An 18,298-nucleotide genomic window follows, 5' to 3' on the forward strand; every position below is an offset into this window, starting at 1 on the left:
AGAAGATCAATATTCATTAATTCCAAATCTAAAATCCCCAAACCACCCAAATCTTTTGGCCCACAAGAACCACTCCAAGCAACCAAATGATATTTTTGTTTCCCCTTTTCCCCACTCCACAAAAAAACTAGCTCTGGGTCTATCATACTTCTTGATCCTTTTTGAATAACATAGAAGGACAACATGAATAATGTCAGACAAAACAGGGAGGAGTTGATCAGAGTAGCTCTCCCAGCAATATTGAGAAATCTACCCTCCCATTCTCTTTTCCATCTTCCCCACGAGAGAATTCCAATCACTATTCTTTAGTCTTTTTTTTCATCAATTGGGGTCTCCAAATACTTTATGGGGAAAGAACCACTCCCAAGGGTATAAGTTTCCTCAAACAACTTTATTCTATCATGCTCCATTCCTGCACACACCACCTCACTCTTATGAAAATTAATTTTTAGACCTAATATAATTTCAAACATAATCATAATTCTTTTTGCATTTCTAGCTTGCTCCAGATCATCTTAGAAGAGCAGGATGGTATCAGCAGCATATTGCAAGATGGACACATCCCCTTCCCTTTGATCTTTGGCTAGACCAATTACTAGACCTTGTTCTACTGCTCCCCTAATTAGAATGGCTAACACATCCACAACAAGATCAAAAAGCAGAGGAAAGCCTTGATGTGTTCTAAAGTAGGGGCAGATTTCACCATTAACTTTGATATCCGCTTTTCCCCCGGTAATATTTGGGACTACGTTGAATATCCAGTTCGTATGAGTGTTGATTGGGGATCAGTGGAGTGCATGGCTCGATTTAATGTAGATTGATGGCAGTCAACTTAACTAATGAACATGATTCTTTTCGCTGGCGATTGACTTCGTCCAGGGTTTTCTCGATTAAATGTATGTATTCTCGAGAAAAGATGCATTTGCTTCCCATCTCTCACTCTACTGAAGTTTAAACCCTAGGTCATGCCAAAACCATAATGGGCAGAAGAAATACATGAGGATTGTCTCAAAGGAACAACACGACATGACGAACCTCATTTGATAGTTTTATTATTGCAAATTTGGATCAAATCGTTGCCTAAATGGTATTCTAGCTAGAACACGTTCCCATGTAGTACACATATTGGAACCTGCACAAATTCAGGGAATGCATCCAGAGGTGTAACTAAATGTAGATTTGCCGGTAAAGATTCACCATCTTCTTGACTACCATATGCGTACACGGCTATATAGAATTAAAGTAGAAATGGGTGATGGAGTGGTATTAGACAAGGAGGAGAGGACAACCTTGGATGCACATCATTGCTTTCCAGTGATTGATCGAGTGAGATAACAGGAAAGCAACAACCCAGGAAGAGGTTGCTGCTGCTTTGGAATGTCTTGAGCAGTGTCAAGTAAGCAACACGACACCTAATCATCCATCCAGAGAGAATTCCATATAGGACGTGACAATCTCCATCCTCTAGCTGCTGTCATTTTCCTCGCGGTGGCACCAGTAAACCAAGCAGAAACATGCAAGAGTGAGATTTTGTAGCCGCATATGGACTACAGAAACAACCTCTGCAGCATTTTGTATGTGTGTACGTGTTCATACTGCAGAATGCGGTGGGTGACAAGTTTTGGGGCATGTAAAGCCCGTACATGGAGACTTGTGCTTGGGATGCCAGACAAAACAACACTACTAGTGCTAGTATACTAGTAAAAAATAGTCAGGTTTGTGGACTAGGTAACACACACACACACACACATTGTCTGGCCTATCCACAACTACATATTTTAATGCTATAAACTCTATATAATCTGTTTGCGTGGCTCGTTGGTAGCTCGACACAAAGCCTATGGAGCCGTTAATTTCGCTGATTGATACTTCTCGCGATCGATCCACGCCCCCTTCAAAACGGATCGATTATACACGGATGGACCAGCGTCAAGTTGCAGCATGCAAACACGCCTCATAATCTCATACCATCCACGGCAAGCGGCCCCCCATCGTGACACAATCGACCCAAGTACCAATGCTCCCCAATAATGTAGATAAGTTCAGAAAATTGAATGTGTGCATATCTCGGCTTATTTCCACCTTCAAAACTAGATTATTTTCTTCAGTGCACTTGGTTTCTTTTAGATTAATTTATCTATTTTTTAGTACTCACTCCTCGCTAATTTCTCTAGCATTTGACCAGATTTATATTTAAAAAATAATCAATGTTTCACAATACCATTAGATTTGTTACAAATATTCTCTGGTATATACTCAGATCATAAATGTTAACACCGTACTTTTTTAAAACTAGAAGAAAGTTTACAAATTTTACTTTGAAAACTATATTATATGCACTATAATTTTTGTAAGAGAGAACAACATATTTCAATCCTCAACTCTTGCCCTAGTTTAGAACAACTCTAGCAGACCCCGTATATCTCGCGAACCCGCATAATTCCGGCGTGTATACGGGCTCGGCCCAATTTTCTGGCCAGAATAGAGCCCGTATACTCATCCGGCATGTAAAAAATTTCTACCACGCCCCGCAAACCCCTCTCCCCCCTCCCGAAGCAGTATATCTATGGGTTTGTGGGACAGATACAGGGCGAAACCCTATCCCCCCGCCGCCGTGTTTCCCCGCGATTCCCCACTCTTTCCCCCGGATTTCTCGCTGCCGGTGAGTCCTCTTCCGCCTCCAAACGCCATGTGGGGCCGTATGTGGAACTCCGGCGGCAGCTCAGGCGGCAGCGGCGACCCCGAGCACGAGCGGTGTGTCCGCGCAGACGACGCGAGGAAGCGCGCGGTGAGGAAGTGGACAAACAAGGGCCTCGAGCCGCCGTCAAGGCTACTCTGTCGCGAGACGGAGGAGTACGACTGCCGGCACGGGCGGTCGCCCTCCTGGGCCACGGGCTCTTCCTCGGTTGCGGGCTAGTCCTCCTCCGTGAGGGGCCCTTCCGGCGCGGCAGTTCTCCCCATGAAGAGGGAGTGGTCGGAAGAGCTGGAGGACCTCGAGCTCGTCGCCGACAAGCAGAAGCCAGAGGATATCGAGCGTCGAGGCGTCATCAGGCTCGAAAATTTCGTGGCCGATGTCGACGCAATCACGTCCACCATTGCCGAACAGAACTTGCGCGAGGAGGCGGAGCGCCGACGCCATGACGAGGAGCTCGAAGACCTCATACTCCAGCAGGCGGTCGCAGGCAACCTTGCCGTGAAGGACAAGGACGACGAGTGACGGCGCATCCACGAGAAGCAGAGGCAGAAGTTCATCGATCTCGTCAGCTCCGACGAGGAGGACTAAGCTCCTCCACTGCGTCGTTCTCGGCCACGAGCTCGTCCATTTTGTTACATCGACCTCAGCCTCACCGGCACGAGATCCCCAACCCCCTCTAGTACTAGTAGAAGAATGTAGTATGTATGATCTTGTAGTATGTGATGAACTAGTGTATGATCATGTAGTATGTGATGAACTAGTGTAGTTGCAATTTTTCCTGTGAAAGTCCTTTTTCAAATTATACAGTTTCATATACGGGGTCTACTCTGCCGCGCACGATTTTAACACTTAAAACAGTTCTTCGTCGAACTATAAACGCCTTATGCGGGTCGCTATTATACGTGTCTGCTAGAGTTGCCCTTAACTTACAACCCCCAACTCCAATACGTCTACATTACAACCCCAAACTCTTAAACCAGTCAGGATTCAACCCTCCCCTTTAGTCGATTGTTTTGACTCGTTGACCATCCAGTCAGCAAGCCATGTAAGTAAAAAATTCAAAATTTTCAGAAAAATATGTAAGAAGTTGCAGGAAAAATAAAAAATAAATAAAAAGTGAACAAAAAATTTATGTAAAAGCAAAAAAATGTAAAGTCTGATAAAGGTTCAAATTCTGGGAAATAAAAAATGGGCTTGTTTTCTGAAAATTCCAAGAAAAAAGTTCAAAATTCTGGAAAAACTGGATTTTTTATATTTTTGTTGATTTTACGTTTTATTCATTTATTTTTTAGGAAATGTTATTATTTTTTTTAGAAAACTTGAATTGTTTTGCTGACGTAGCTTACTGATTGGACATGCTGACTAGATGGTGAATGGGTCAAAACCGGTCAAGGGGATCAAAACCGGCCAATGGGGAGGGGAGGGTTGAGTCCTGGTCGGTTGTAGAGTCTAGGGTTGTAATGTAGACGATATTAGAGTTGGGAATTGTAAATTAGACTAGAGCAAAACTTGGGGGAGGGGGGGGGGGGGGTCAAAATATGCACTTCTCTCTTTTGTAAGGACCCAAATCATGATAAGGACCGGAATGTCTACTATTACTATGCTAGTCCCTGCACAAATTGCTAGGGCACACTGTTTATGTTGAAAAAACAAAATAATTACATGTCATACGTATTAAATCACAGATCCAGTCTTTATCGAGAAGGGGTGTGTATTGGTCGACATTCATTTGATGTGCAGGTGGTGAGGTCGCCGGATACGCACTACCTCTGCGCTGGTCTGCGACTTTCTCCACCACATTCCTAGATGACAGATTGGACTGGCGTCCAGGTTCCCTTTTCTTCGACTATCCTTCCACATGGAAGACCGAGGAGGTCCATCATTTGCACGATCAGGAGAGTATTAGGACAGGTAATGAGATGGTGCTCGTCGATTGCGTTGTGCGCATCGATCCTCGCAGCTTCCTGAATTAGCAATGACTAACCCTGGCTCACGGGGCTCTTTCTTCGGCGGTGAGCTCCCCATGGGTTGGCTAACGACTCCACCGAACGATCCACCAGAGTCTAGGCTCGGATTTCTTCTATTCAGTTGGTTAACATTTGTAGCATGCTACAACTGATATTATTCGTCTGTCTCAGGATGGTGTGTTTTTGTGAAGAATACCGATTTCCCAACTGAGACAACTTCAAAACCATGGATTCATCGTTAGTATTACCTCCCACAACAAAATCCCCCATTGCATGTATCATTTATTTGGCATGGTCTCGTCGTCGTAAGACGAAAGTTTTAGAAATTAATGATGGAATAAGTGCTTGCAGCCATGAAAAGGTGATACTTGGGGGTGTTAGTGAGTTATAGCATCATGATATATTTTGCATACCTTTCACTTCCATAAATGATGTTTTCGTTACAAAGTTCTTCCAAAGTGTTCTAGACAAGCAAGTGTTAACTACACGAAGTAGAATAACTACTAGTCGGTTTCTTCGTCTAAATAATGAAAGTTTTGTTCTAATTATCTTGGCTTAACCCGCTTCCATAATAACCATTCCCGCTGCTATGACTATGCTAATTTTTTAGGTGAAGAAAGTGTTGGGTTATCTAGGCATACTGATCGCAAATGAATCTAAACTTTCTCATTATTTTGACTTAAACAACTAAGTTCTCTACAGACTTGTTTCTTTCTCATGGACGATCAAGGTTTAACCTTGGGGAGGTTGATGACTACTTTTACACTCATTTCAGACATTTTTTAAACTAGATAATCCTAGATTTTTTGAGAGAATCACTCTGATACTATCACTAATGACTAATGAAAGCAAGAGATTGCAAATCCCTTTGTTTATTTTGTTTCCCACATAATTGGGCCATATATGGGAAGTAATCGATGCACATATGGAAAATATAAAGTCCGACAATCATCCCCAGAAATCGGAGGTGCGAAGATGCATATAGAAGAGAACACGACACATGTACAAGTGTGCTTGCTCGTACCATATGCCACCGACTCCGTGACGTCAGCACAAGCCAACTTTATAAAAGGGTCGAGGCCCCGATCGCAACAAAACATCGTCCATTTCCATCGAATCATCATGCAAATCATCGAGGAGACGAGTGAAGCCTAAAACCCTAGACACCACCATCTCCATAGCAATCACCCCTTAGCCATTTGTCGTAGTTTGTAACCAAGATACATCAAATATGGCGACATTATAAGACTATTATTAATAATTCATCCTCAAGTTCGATATACAATTTCTTTCTTTTTTGATTCACCTGCGATGTGTGAGTAATACACTCGGGCTATGAGTTGAGGCATAGACTTGCAACCCCATGTACTTTTCCATGGGATTGTTTGTATTTACTTGAAGACCAAACATATTTATGTGTATCGCAAAAGATTTTTCTCTGGAATCTTTCTTGTTTGAAGGCCCCGTGGGAACCCAGGATCTCAAGGATAGATTAAGGAAGTAAAGTGAATGGATGAGTGGAAGGCTCTGTCGAAAGCCGATGAAAGTAAGGACAAATATGGTAGATGAAAGAACCTCCATGAGAAAACGTGAGGTGTAGTCATTAAATGCCTAATGCGTTGGTCTGGAGAAATCCTTCATAATCGAGGTGACCCCGCAAGATGGCAAAGGGCTTGGTTGGACAACAGAATCTTGGGATGCGGCTGCTGGTTGGTCACGAGGTTATTAGGACACATCCATGGCCATGTTGAATATTTAGATAAAATCCCAAGTGCAAGTATACATCTACAAGTTAAGACCTTAAGCTCTAGCCTATTTTCCTAATATTGTTTTCTCTCAAACACTGTGTGACTCTGGTCTGAACTCTTAGCGATGACAAAAGCTTGCAAAAATCACCTCTCAATTAGCAATTCTTCTCGTAGGCTTGATACCAAGGGTCATCTATGGGGAAACATGCAGGTACTATCAACATCCAAAACCGGATCAAAGATAATCAAAATTGCGATGGATTTTATGCAATAACATGGATGATTAGTTTAACTAGGAAAAATTGCACCAACATGTGTACGTTCTCATTCATCACACATGGGTAAATTAGGAAGATCATGTGTGGCGATCATCTACCGCACACAATTTTTTCGAATGAATTGTATGTGATGACATTTTGCGTGCTATTCTCCCCCTCCACTTAGAGAAAAATTTCACTAGTTGCCCCAACATCTTGTTTTCCCCTTCTTCTTCCCACCAAAAACACATTCCCCGTTTCCTTAGCTTTTTGCGCTTAAACCCTTGTTAATGTGTGGCATCCTCACTGAGAACGCTATGCTCCTCCCGGTGTTCGCCTCCTTGATCTAGTCAGGTAATCCACCACTCGTCCTCCTCAATCAAAAAAGATCGTCTGTCAGCGTGACACCCTCCATACAAATCCACATCCTATCCCCCAAACCCTCGCCAACCGTCACTATGGTCCATGAAGCATGGTCGGGAGCTCGTGGAGCATTCGGCCGCATGGAGGAAAATCACGACAGCATGCACGGATGAGGTTCCCTGCCTCGTTCCCCAAATCCTGGAGGAGCAGGTCGTCGAGGCCATCGTCCAGGCATCTCATGCCGATGACATCGGGCTGATGACTGCTTTGAATCATAGGGCTTGGAGAATTTTTTTTGACCACTATCGTTGCCTACGACGACCACTACGAGGTGTTTTCTATTCGTGCGCGTGCTTACCTCAAGTTCGGAGCAAGCGTGTTGGTGCCAGGACCGGCCCAGGTAAACCACCACCATGAGGAAGTGAAATGGCCATATGCTTGGACGACGAGGAGGGCACCCACGATGTGGAGGCATTGCTCTCTTCCAACTGGAATGATCCCATCGTCATCTCCCCCTCTAATCAGGAATAGCTCATTTTTAGCTTACTAAGGCCTAGTTTTAGCTAAATATACATAGTTAATTATCTTTGGTTGAACTTTACTTTGGCTTTATTAGATTACAGTCGGCGCTACTCCCTTAAAAGTTCTAGTCACCTATCCAATGTAATGTTGTTATGCAATCCGATCTTCAAGCATGTATGCAATGTAATGTTCTATTGTGCAATGTGTTGATCAATTGCACCCCTTCATTCAATTGTCAATATTATGTTCAATTGTGCCGGGCTTAGTTGAATGGTTGGGGTTCAATTTTGTATTGTTATATATATATATATATATAGGACAAATGTTTCCTACAAGCAGTGGTAGTTACCACCACTTGCGTTTTGTATGTTGTATGTAGTATCTATTGAAACCGAGAGTATGTACGTGTAGTATGTAGTATATAACAATGATTAGGTAGTATATATACTAATTTTTAGGTAGTATGTACCATGTTTTGAGTAAGCTCTTTTTTACGTACAAATATGTACGTATTTCACAAATATAACAAAAACTATGAGCTCATATGCAATTTTTTCATGTAACTTGTTTTGAAATATCTTAGATATAGTATATGAACATATTTAAAATAATAAAATAATATATATAGTACCACATGGTAGTATATGAGATATGTGGGGTAACTACCACCGGGTGATAGGATGATTTTTCCCTATATATATACTTTTCCGAAATCTGTTGGATTGGTACTGTGTTTATTTTACTCAACCTATTATTGATATGATGCTAATGAAGAAAATATGCCTTAGAGGCAATAATAAAGTTGTTATTTATATTTCCTTATATCATGATAAATATTTATTATTCATGCTAGAATTGTATTAACCGGAAACTTAGTACATGTGTGAATACATAGACAAATAGAGTGTCCTTAGTATGCCTCTACTTGACTAGCTCGTTAATCAAAGATGGTTAAGTTTCCTAGCCATGGACACGTGTTGTCATTTGATGTACGGGATCACATCATTAGAGAATGATGTGACGGACAAGACCTGTTGGGGATATTACTACTGGACGTAAACCGTCCAGGAGTAGCCGGGTTAACTTTATGAAAATTAGAAGCCCATGAAGACGTAAGGATAATGGCGCTTTACGAAGGCCCAAGGCCCAAAGGCGGGTTAAGGTCTGTAGATGTAAACCGACTTTCTTATGTAACTTGTATTGTAAGATAGGAAGGATAGAGACCGAGTCGGACACGTTTATGATCCGGCCTCGGGACTCTGTAAACCGGCGGGCGTCAACCTGTGTATATAAAGGGACGACCCGGCAGTGGTTCAGAGACAATAGACAACAACTCGAGAGCCAGGCAAAGCGGATTCGCTCCCTGGTCATCGAAATCCTAGCAATACCAACACAACTAGACGTAGGCTTTTACCTTCATCGAAGGGGCCGAACTAGTATAAAAACCCTCATGTCCCTTGTCCGGTTTAACCCCTTTAAGCTAACCCGTAGCGATGGCTCCATAACTAAGTCCTTTCACGAGGACATCTGTCGTGAAAAACCCACGACAGTTGGCACCCACCATGGGGCTATCGCATGATGGTTTCGAGTTCTTGAAGGGCAGCTTCGAAGGACTCAAGGGATACGCCGTGGGCCGGATGACGAAGAGTCGTCGCGGCAATCTCTACATCGACGACGCAGGATGGGTTCCCGAGGCCGGTTCAATTGAATATGGGTACCGGGTCCCCTTTGGCGGGATTCACGTCTTCATCGGAAAGATCGGTGAACCGGGCCCTGAGCCGGACACCTGCACCGACATCATCGAGACGGCTCAACGTGCAAGCCCTGCCCAGGTTCAGCCCGCAACAAGGCATGTTTTCGTAGGTGTCATTCATGGAGCGGAATATGAGGACAGACTGGCATCTGATGGGGAAACCGTTGTTTGTTCTGATGACGAGTCTTCAACCGGAGAGACCGAGTCGCTGTATCAGCTGCAGGATGGCCGGATTAATGGAGGTTCCAATGGCAACAGTATTTCGGACCCCCTCGATCTGCCAAGCCGGGTCGCGGTCTTCATGGCCGGTACACAACCAACGCAACACTCTTCCACCGCCGCGGAAATGCTCTCTGGTTCAGCAACAGCAACGCCAGCGGGAGCAGGGGGCTCTGCGCCGCCTCCGGCTCAGGTTCTATCTAATTTGTTCGACGCCTTAGCAACATTGCTAGCAGCAGAAGTGGATGCGGCAACCCGAGATAAGCACAATGCGGAGATTGCAAAGGTGAAAGATCAGATAACTCAGACTAAGGCAGACCTGGCAGCAGAGAACGCCAGGATGGCTACAGAATGGGCCGAGTTGGAAGCGCGGGCCTACCGGCTTAGGCTGGATCAGAGTGCCTTAGACGATGTCATGAGGAGGAGATACCGGTCGCACCTCCCGTCGGGCTATGAGCCAAGAAACCTCTTCAACACACTAGGAGCAGGAACCAGTAACCAGCCGGTGGTAAACCGGACTGAGGCACCGGGAACAGGAGCGCTGGTTCAGCCGCGTGCGATGAACCCGCCTCGTCAGAACAGCATTGTGCCACAGTACGTTCCGACACCCCCGGGGCATTACTCCAACCCGTTGGATAACATTGTGGTCGCCGCTTCACGATTGGTAGCCCTCCCAATGGACGGTGAGTCACCAGTGGCGATTGAGACACAACGGGCCAGAGAGCTCCTTCAAATAGCTTTAAACCAGCAGCAGGCTTATTCGCATAGTCGCGAGAGGATTCATTCCACCCCCCGTACGAGTCAAAGCTACAGCAGGCACGTTGAGGATGAGCCGGTCGTGTCAAGCAGTGCACGTCACCGTAACTCGCCGCGAGGGCATAATCCGGCAGGTGGTGGCGCTAATGCGCAAGATGTGGTGGATCATGGCCGAGCAAATCGAGAGGCCGAGTTAGCAGCTCAGCACGCAGCTCGTCAGACTACTCCGGTTCGTCCGACCACCTTAGTGGAGCCAGGTGTGGTCTTCAGTTCTTTGGGGGTGCCCTGCCTCACCCCGGCCCTGCGCAATGTACGACTACCCAAGGATTTTAAAGGACCTCGCAAGGTGCCCAATTACACCGCCGATTTGCAACCTAAGTCATGGGTTGAGAGTTATGAGATGGCAATGGAGATGCTGGATATGGATGAAGCGGTGTGCGCTAAGTACTTCACCATGATGTTGGAGGGGACAACTCGTACTTGGTTAAAGAGCTTACCGGCTAACTCCGTCGGATCATGGGCTGAGTTAAAACACCGGTTTATCCAGAATTTTAAAGATACTTGTAAGCAACCTATGTCGATTGTGGACCTGGACGCTTGTGTTCAAGAGGATGGGGAGTCTACAACCCATTGGGTGAAGCGAGTCTCAACTATTCTGCATTCGTCGGATCGCATCAACGCAGATACAGCAGTTTTGACGTTAGAGGGCAATTGCCTGTTTCTACCGTTAAAACTGAAGTTAGGAAGGCTCAAACGTCACTGCAATGACATGTCAACGCTTATGGACGCTTTGGTTAAATATGTCGATTCAGATAGTACCAAGGACCCTGACTCAGAGGAGGACAAACCGGGGAAAGGGAAGAAGAACGGCAACACCAAGGGACAGCAGCATAACCCGGCAGGTCATGGGAACAATAGTAAGCGCAAAGCAGATAATAGCCTGGACTTTGTGGCTAACACCAACGCCCAGGATAATGGTCAACATCGTAAGGGCAAACCGCCTTAGAGGGGTGGAGGGTCAGGCCCCAATCTGGAGCGCCTGCTAAATCAACCTTGTCCAAAGCACGGATCGAAGGAAAGGCCAGCTTCACATCTTTGGAAGGATTGTTTCATCACGCGGGAGTTCAAGAATTCCAATATGTTTCAATATGGCAATGGCCCGCCGGCGGTTCAGGAGGTGGTTTTAACGAGACGGGTTACGGAGGAGGCAGCTCTGGTTCAGGATTCCAAGGCAATCAGACCGGACATGGCAATCAAGGGAATCAGGGCAATCAAGGAGGTTATAACCATCAGGGGAATCAGCAGCAGCAGTAGTCGGGTTATCAGAGCAATCCGAAGCAGTTGAATAGTGGCCAGTATCATGTCTTTACCACTAGCTTGTGTAAGCGCGATCAGAAGCTTCACAAGAGGGCCGTGAACTCCGTTGAACCGACGGTGCCTCAGTATCTGCGCTGGTCTGAGCAACCCATTTTATGGAGTCGAGAGGATCACCCACCCCGGGTTGATAATCCAGGTCATCTGTCCTTAGTGGTGGCACCTCAAGTTGGGGGGTATAAGTTCACCAAGGTGCTTATGGATGGTGGAAGTAGTATCAATATCCTTTACTATGATACCTTCCATCGTATGGGATTGACAGATAAGAATCTTAAACCGTCGAACACCGTTTTTCATGGTGTGGTGCCTGGTAAGTCTGCGTATCCAGTGGGCAAGATAGCCCTAGAGGTGGCTTTTGGAGATGAACATGACTCAAGGTCAGAAACATTGACTTTTGAGGTGGTGAAAATCAAGAGTCCGTATCACGCCCTATTCGGACCACTGGCTTATGCCAAGTTCATGGAGAGGCCATGTTATGTTTATCTACTGCTTAAGATGCCGGGTCATAAGGGGACCATCATAGTACATGGGAGCAGAAAGATTGCTTTGGAATGTGAAGAGGGTGATGCAGCTTATGTTGAGTCGGTTTGTGCCATAGAGGATCTGAAGTTTTCTAAAGATAAGGTTGATCCGGCAGACATGACTTCTTTGAAAAAACCTACTACGGAGCATGATCCGGCGTTGAAGTTTAAATCGGCTATAGACACTAAGATGGTTGATTTTGTTCCTGGCGATTCATCCAAGCAGTTCAGCATCAGCGCTAACCTGGATCCCAAATAGGAAGGCGCGCTCATCAAGTTCATCCGTGAGAACTGGGACATCTTTGCATGGAAGCCTTCTGACATGCCAGGTGTACCGAGGGAACTCGCTGAGCACACACTTAATATAGATTCTAAGTTTAAACCGGTCAGGCAGTTTCTCCGTCGCTTTAACGAAGAAAGGCGTAAGGCTATTGGTGAGGAGGTAGCTCAGCTGTTGGCCGCAGGGTTTATCGTGGAGGTCTTTCACCCGGAGTGGCTGGCTAATCCGATGCTGGTTCTTAAGAAAAATGATACTTGGCGTATGTGTGTGGACTACACAGACTTGAACAAGGCTTGTCCAGCTGATCCCTTTGCCCTCCCTCGTATTGATCAGATTATTGATGCTACGGCATGTTGTGACCGTTTGTGTTTTCTGGATGCTTATTCTGGTTATCATCAGATCAAAATGGCAGTTAAGGACCAGGAGAAGACAGCTTTTATAACTCCCTTTGGAGCCTTCTGCTATGTCTCTATGCCCTTTGGGCTTAAGAGTGCCTAGGTGACTTATCAACGTTGTGTTCAGAATTGTCTTCATAAGCAAATTGGGCACAATGTTCATGCATATGTGGATGATATCGTGGTGAAGTCCAGGAAGGAGGAAACATTGATAGATGATTTGAGAGAGACTTTTGATAACCTCCGGATTTATAAAATGATGCTTAATCCAGAAAAATGTGTCTTTGGTGTTCCGGCAGGCAAGCTCTTGGGTTTTTTGGTGTCTAACAGGGGCATTGAGGCTAATCCGGAGAAGATCACAGCTATCACCTCTCTGGCTAAACCGGCATGTATCAATGACATTCAGCGTCTGGCAGGCCGGATTGCGGCTTTGAGCCGGTTTATCAGCCGTCTTGGGGAGAAGGCTATCCCTTTGTATCAGATGCTAAAGAAAACAGATAACTTTATCTGGAGCGATGAGGCTGATAGAGCGTTTGAGGATTTGAAGAGACAGTTAGCTGAACCGCCAGTCCTTGTGGCTTCGGTCGATAAAGAGCCCTTATTGCTATATGTGGATGCTAATGCCCGGGCTGTTAGTGTAGCTATCGTTGTGGAGCGCAAGGAGGCTGGAAAGGAGTATCCGGTTCAACGGCTGGTTTATTATATCAGTGAGGTGCTTATTGAATCAAAGCAGAGGTATCCACATTGGCAGAAGCTGGTGTATGGGGTGTTTATGGCAAGCCGGAAGCTCAAACATTATTTTCAAGGTCATCCCATCATGGTGGCTAGTTCAGCCCCCTTGGGAGATATCATTCAAAACAGAGAAGCGACTGGCCGGATTGCCAAGTGGGCTATTGAGCTTGGACCTCACGGGCTCAAATATACACCCTGCACAGCGATCAAATCTCAAGCACTCGTGGACTTCATCAATGATTGGACAGAATTTCAGGCACCAGAGGAAAAGCCAAACAACACTTAGTGGACCATTCACTTTGATGGGTCCAGGCAACTGGAGGGCTCGGGGGCTGGAGTCATATTAACTTCCCCACGAGGTGATAAGTTTTGTTATGTTCTCCGCTTAATGTTCCCTTGTATTAACAATGCAGCCGAGTATGAGGCCTTACTCCATGGTCTTTGGATGGCTAAGGAGATGAACTTAAGCCGGGTTAAGTGCTTCGGTGACTCAGACCTGGTGGCTCAACAGGTATCTGGCACTTGGGATTCTAAGGATCCACTCATGGCTGCATATCGACGAGAGGTGGACGTAGTGGCTGGTCATTTCAAGGGCTATCAAGTTGACCATATAGACCGACGAAAGAATGAAGTGGCGGACGCTTTAAGTCGTTTAGGGTCTCAGCATAAACTGGTGCCACCTAATGTCTTCCTCGACGTACTTCATAATCCGTCGGTCCAGATGCCCACAGAGGAGGAATTGGCTATCCCTGACCCGGAGGCTCATTTGGTGGCGGCTTTGCATGTTATACCGGATTGGACAGTCCCGTACCTGGCTTACATGAACCGGGGCGAGTTACCGGAGGATGAAACCTTGGCCCGACAGATAATCCGGCGATCCAAGTCAATGACCATTATTAATGGGGAGTTACATCGTTACAGCGTCAGCGGAGCAATTCAGCGTTGTGTGTCTCCTCAAGAGGGTTGTGAGATTTTGCGAGAAATCCACGAAGAAGATTGTGGTCACCACGTCGGTTCAAAATCCTTGGTGGCTAAGGCTTTTCGTCACGACTTCTATTGGTTGACGGCTCATGCTGATGCCGAGGATTTAGTAAAGAGGTGTGACGGTTGTCAGAAGTTTGCACGCCGCGCCCATGTTCCAGCCCAGGAGTTGAGAATGATTCCAATCACTTGGCCGTTTGCGACTTGGGGGCTTGATATGGTTGGACCCTTTAAGAGTTCCAAGGATAAAAAGACCCACCTGTTGGTGGCAGTTGATAAGTTTACCAAGTGGGTAGAGGCAGAGCCAGTCAGTAAGTGTGATGCAGCCACGACGGTCCAATTCATCAAAAAGGTGATATTCCGGTTTGGTTTTCCACACAGCATTATAACTGATAACGGTACTAACCTGTCCAAGTGTGATATGGAGGAATTTTGTCAACGTGAGCACATCCAGCTTGATGTAGCGTCAGTAGCTCACCCCCAGCCCAATGGTCAAGCAGAAAGGGAAAATCAAGAAAATTTGAGAGGTATTAAACCCCGGCTTATGGTTCCTTTAAAGTGGACGCCGGGTTGTTGGGTGGAGGAGCTACCTTCTGTGTTATGGAGTATCAACACCACACCAAACAGATCTACGGGTTACACGCGTTTCTTCATGGTTTACGAAGCAGAGGCGGTTCTCCCTAGTGACATTCGTCATGAATCGCCCCGTGTGGCGGCTTACGTTGAAGCTGACAATGAGAAGGCACGCCAGGACTCACTGGACCTGTTAGATGAGGAGCGTGATTTAGCAGCAGCACATTCAGCGATTTATCAACAAGACCTCCGATGTTATCACAGCCGCCGGGTTAAGACCAGAACTTTTCAAGAAGGCGATCTGGTGCTCCGGCTCATCCAGGATCAGACTGATATGCATAAGTTATCCCAACCTTGGGAAGGACCTTTTGTGGTCAGCAAAAACTTGCACAACGGTTCATACTATCTTATCGATGTTCGAGAGCATAAAGACTCACGCAAATCAGAGGAGGAGACCCAGCGGCCATGGAACATAGCTATTCTTCGGCCTTACTATACTTGAGCCACAGGCTCTTCTTATGTACATACTTATGACAATGTATATATTATATAATAAATTGGAGCCTCAGTTAAAGCGGGGTCTGTGTTCTTTTTTACATCATGTGTGGTTCCATAAGGGCTTCTACTTTTACAATGGAGTTCTATTAAACCGGCCTATAAAGCCACATAGATATAAAGGAAGTCACTAGGGGGCTTGGTCGTATTCAAACCATAGCTACACCTCTTGACCAGTTTAAAACCAAAAAGGGAGATCACTAGGGGGCTTGGTTGTATTTACACCATAGCTACACCTTTTGATAGGCTTAAAGCCAACAAGAAATTATGTGGAACCAAAGAGAGTCTGTTGCATAAAGCGCAACTCAAACATAGGTAACCACCGAGCATAGCTCAAATATTACTTGGGGGCTCCTTGCTTCTCAAAGAACAACGAGCTTTCACCCTTGTAATAGGCTATCAAGCCAGGCTTTGAAGCCAGGTGTATTCACCTAAAACCCCGGGTTATCCTGCCTCTTTAAGTAAGCCACTCCATCCAGGTAAACCTGGTATGATCCATCGAATGTTTGACAAGTCAATCTCATAGACCCTGAACTTGTTAAAGTTAAAATGGTGATTGGTTAAAGATTGATGTCCATCTTAAAAGGCTTTGCAAAATGGTTTAACTCAGCGGCCTGGCAGCCCATGAAAAGCCTCGATTTAGGGCCTAGCAGCCCATGAAAAGCCTTGCATATTTCTTTTGTATTTGCTATTTTAAATTTTTTTTGATAAGGGATTTACAAATATTTTTTGATAAACCGGTGTTTATTACAACCCGGCATGGCTTTCAACGCTCAGTTGTCAGTACATGATCAGTTCTAAACCGGTAGTAAGTTGCTCCGGTCTGGTTTTGACTCAAGGTCACCAGCATTATTCGAACAAGCCGGTGGTTATCATAATGCGGTATGGTTTTTCTATGAACCGCCAAGAGGAAAAGGAGTCATCAATACTCCATATTGGTGTTTTCACCCTTACTATACCAACAGTTGGTCAGCCAACGAAGGTATATCACAGGTATCATCTATTTTATATCTGGTTATTACAATCTTGGTTCTCTATCCAAGTTATGTATATATTTTTTGGGCATCATGACCCGTCCAGTGGTAAACCACTAGGACACTTTCAAGTTTTTATATGCAGGAACAAAAGCCATAATAGACTATGCATATAATAGCTCCCAAAGGCATGGCAAGTTCTCAGTAACAAGAAAAAAACATGCTCGATGGCATGGCAGATAAAGTGCTCACGCTATCCTATTACAAGGCGCTTTAAACAAGCCCAAATTGAATAATTGTTTTCATAGGAGTGGCAGACTGCAATTGGTAAACCGGCTTCAGGTTTATGATTCCTCATCCGGACGGCTTGAAGATTGAGGGTCATATTGAGCGGTCGCATTTTCCCCCTCCCTACCCAGTTGCTGGAAATCAGTCGTTGACCAGTCGATTCCAGTTAAGGCTTGAAAAACGGCTTCTTCATGAATAAGGTTGGAAGGGTCAATGTCAGGAGCGTAAGTATGCTTACGGATTGGCGGAACAAGCTCTTCTACATTATGAATTAGTGTGGGCTGTCTTTTCCCTTCAGCATCGTAAACCGGTTGAAAATGAGACAGATCTGTATCATCCGCCAGTTTGCTTGCTATAGGCCGCATCTCCTTTGTCAGCCTTCGGAGATCGTCATTATTGAAATTTGAACTGTCTTCCTTCACACCAGGATAGCCTTTGATGATCTCTGCCGGTTCTAGATCTGGAATCCACGCCTTGGCCCGGATTAGCGCGGTCAGTGCACCTGACCTTGCGGCTAATCTCTTTAGTTCATCTAACCGAGCAGGCAGCATGGCCAGCTTTTCGAGGGTTTCTTTTATCAGCGTTGGAGGAGGTTTGTTATAAGCTGTCGTGCAAATCGCCCACTGGGATTCATAATACAACTGTTCTATTAAAGTATAGGCCGCTTTAAGCTTCATCCGCGTGTCGGAGCCCAGATGGGTAATGCGGGTCCCTGTCATGGTAAAACATCAGTAAAACAGCTATGGGTAAGATATTATGAATTGGAAAAACTTCATGAGAGGGTACTCACCAAACACAGCAGAAGTCATAGCATTAATCGGCCGCTTTATGCCGTACAGTTCTTCAACCACCGGCTTCAGGGCTGCTTTTGCGTCTTCGGCCTTCTTTGTTAAACTGACCTTTTCTGTCTCCCAGTCTGCACGCTCTTTGTTAAAGGTTTCTTTCAGCTTCTCCATGGCTGCTAAGGCATTTGTCATCTCTTCCGTGGCCTTGGAAGCCTCTGCTTGCTAAGATTTAACATTCACCTGAAGGTCAGCGGTTTGAGCATCCTTCTTACTCAGATCGGCCTACAAAGGCAAGATATATCATCAATGGGCTATGAAGTACCAAGTGTATAACAAGTTATGCACTTTGTACTTGGGGGCTAATGCCTATTTGCTCTGTCATCAACATATTTTTTGCAAGTCTCAAGTACAATGCAAGCATTATCTTTGACACTTGGGGGCTAATGTACATCTGTTCAAAGTTGACGCATTGATTCAAGACCCGGTTTACCTTGGAAAGATCAACCGGCCCTTGGGGGATAGACAGATGAAAATTACAGGAATACAACGATAAAGTATCA

The sequence above is a fragment of the Triticum urartu genome, chromosome 3A (assembly GCF_056163025.1).
Source record: "Triticum urartu cultivar PI428250 chromosome 3A, HENAU_Tu73, whole genome shotgun sequence".
NCBI classification, from domain to species: domain Eukaryota; kingdom Viridiplantae; phylum Streptophyta; class Magnoliopsida; order Poales; family Poaceae; genus Triticum; species Triticum urartu.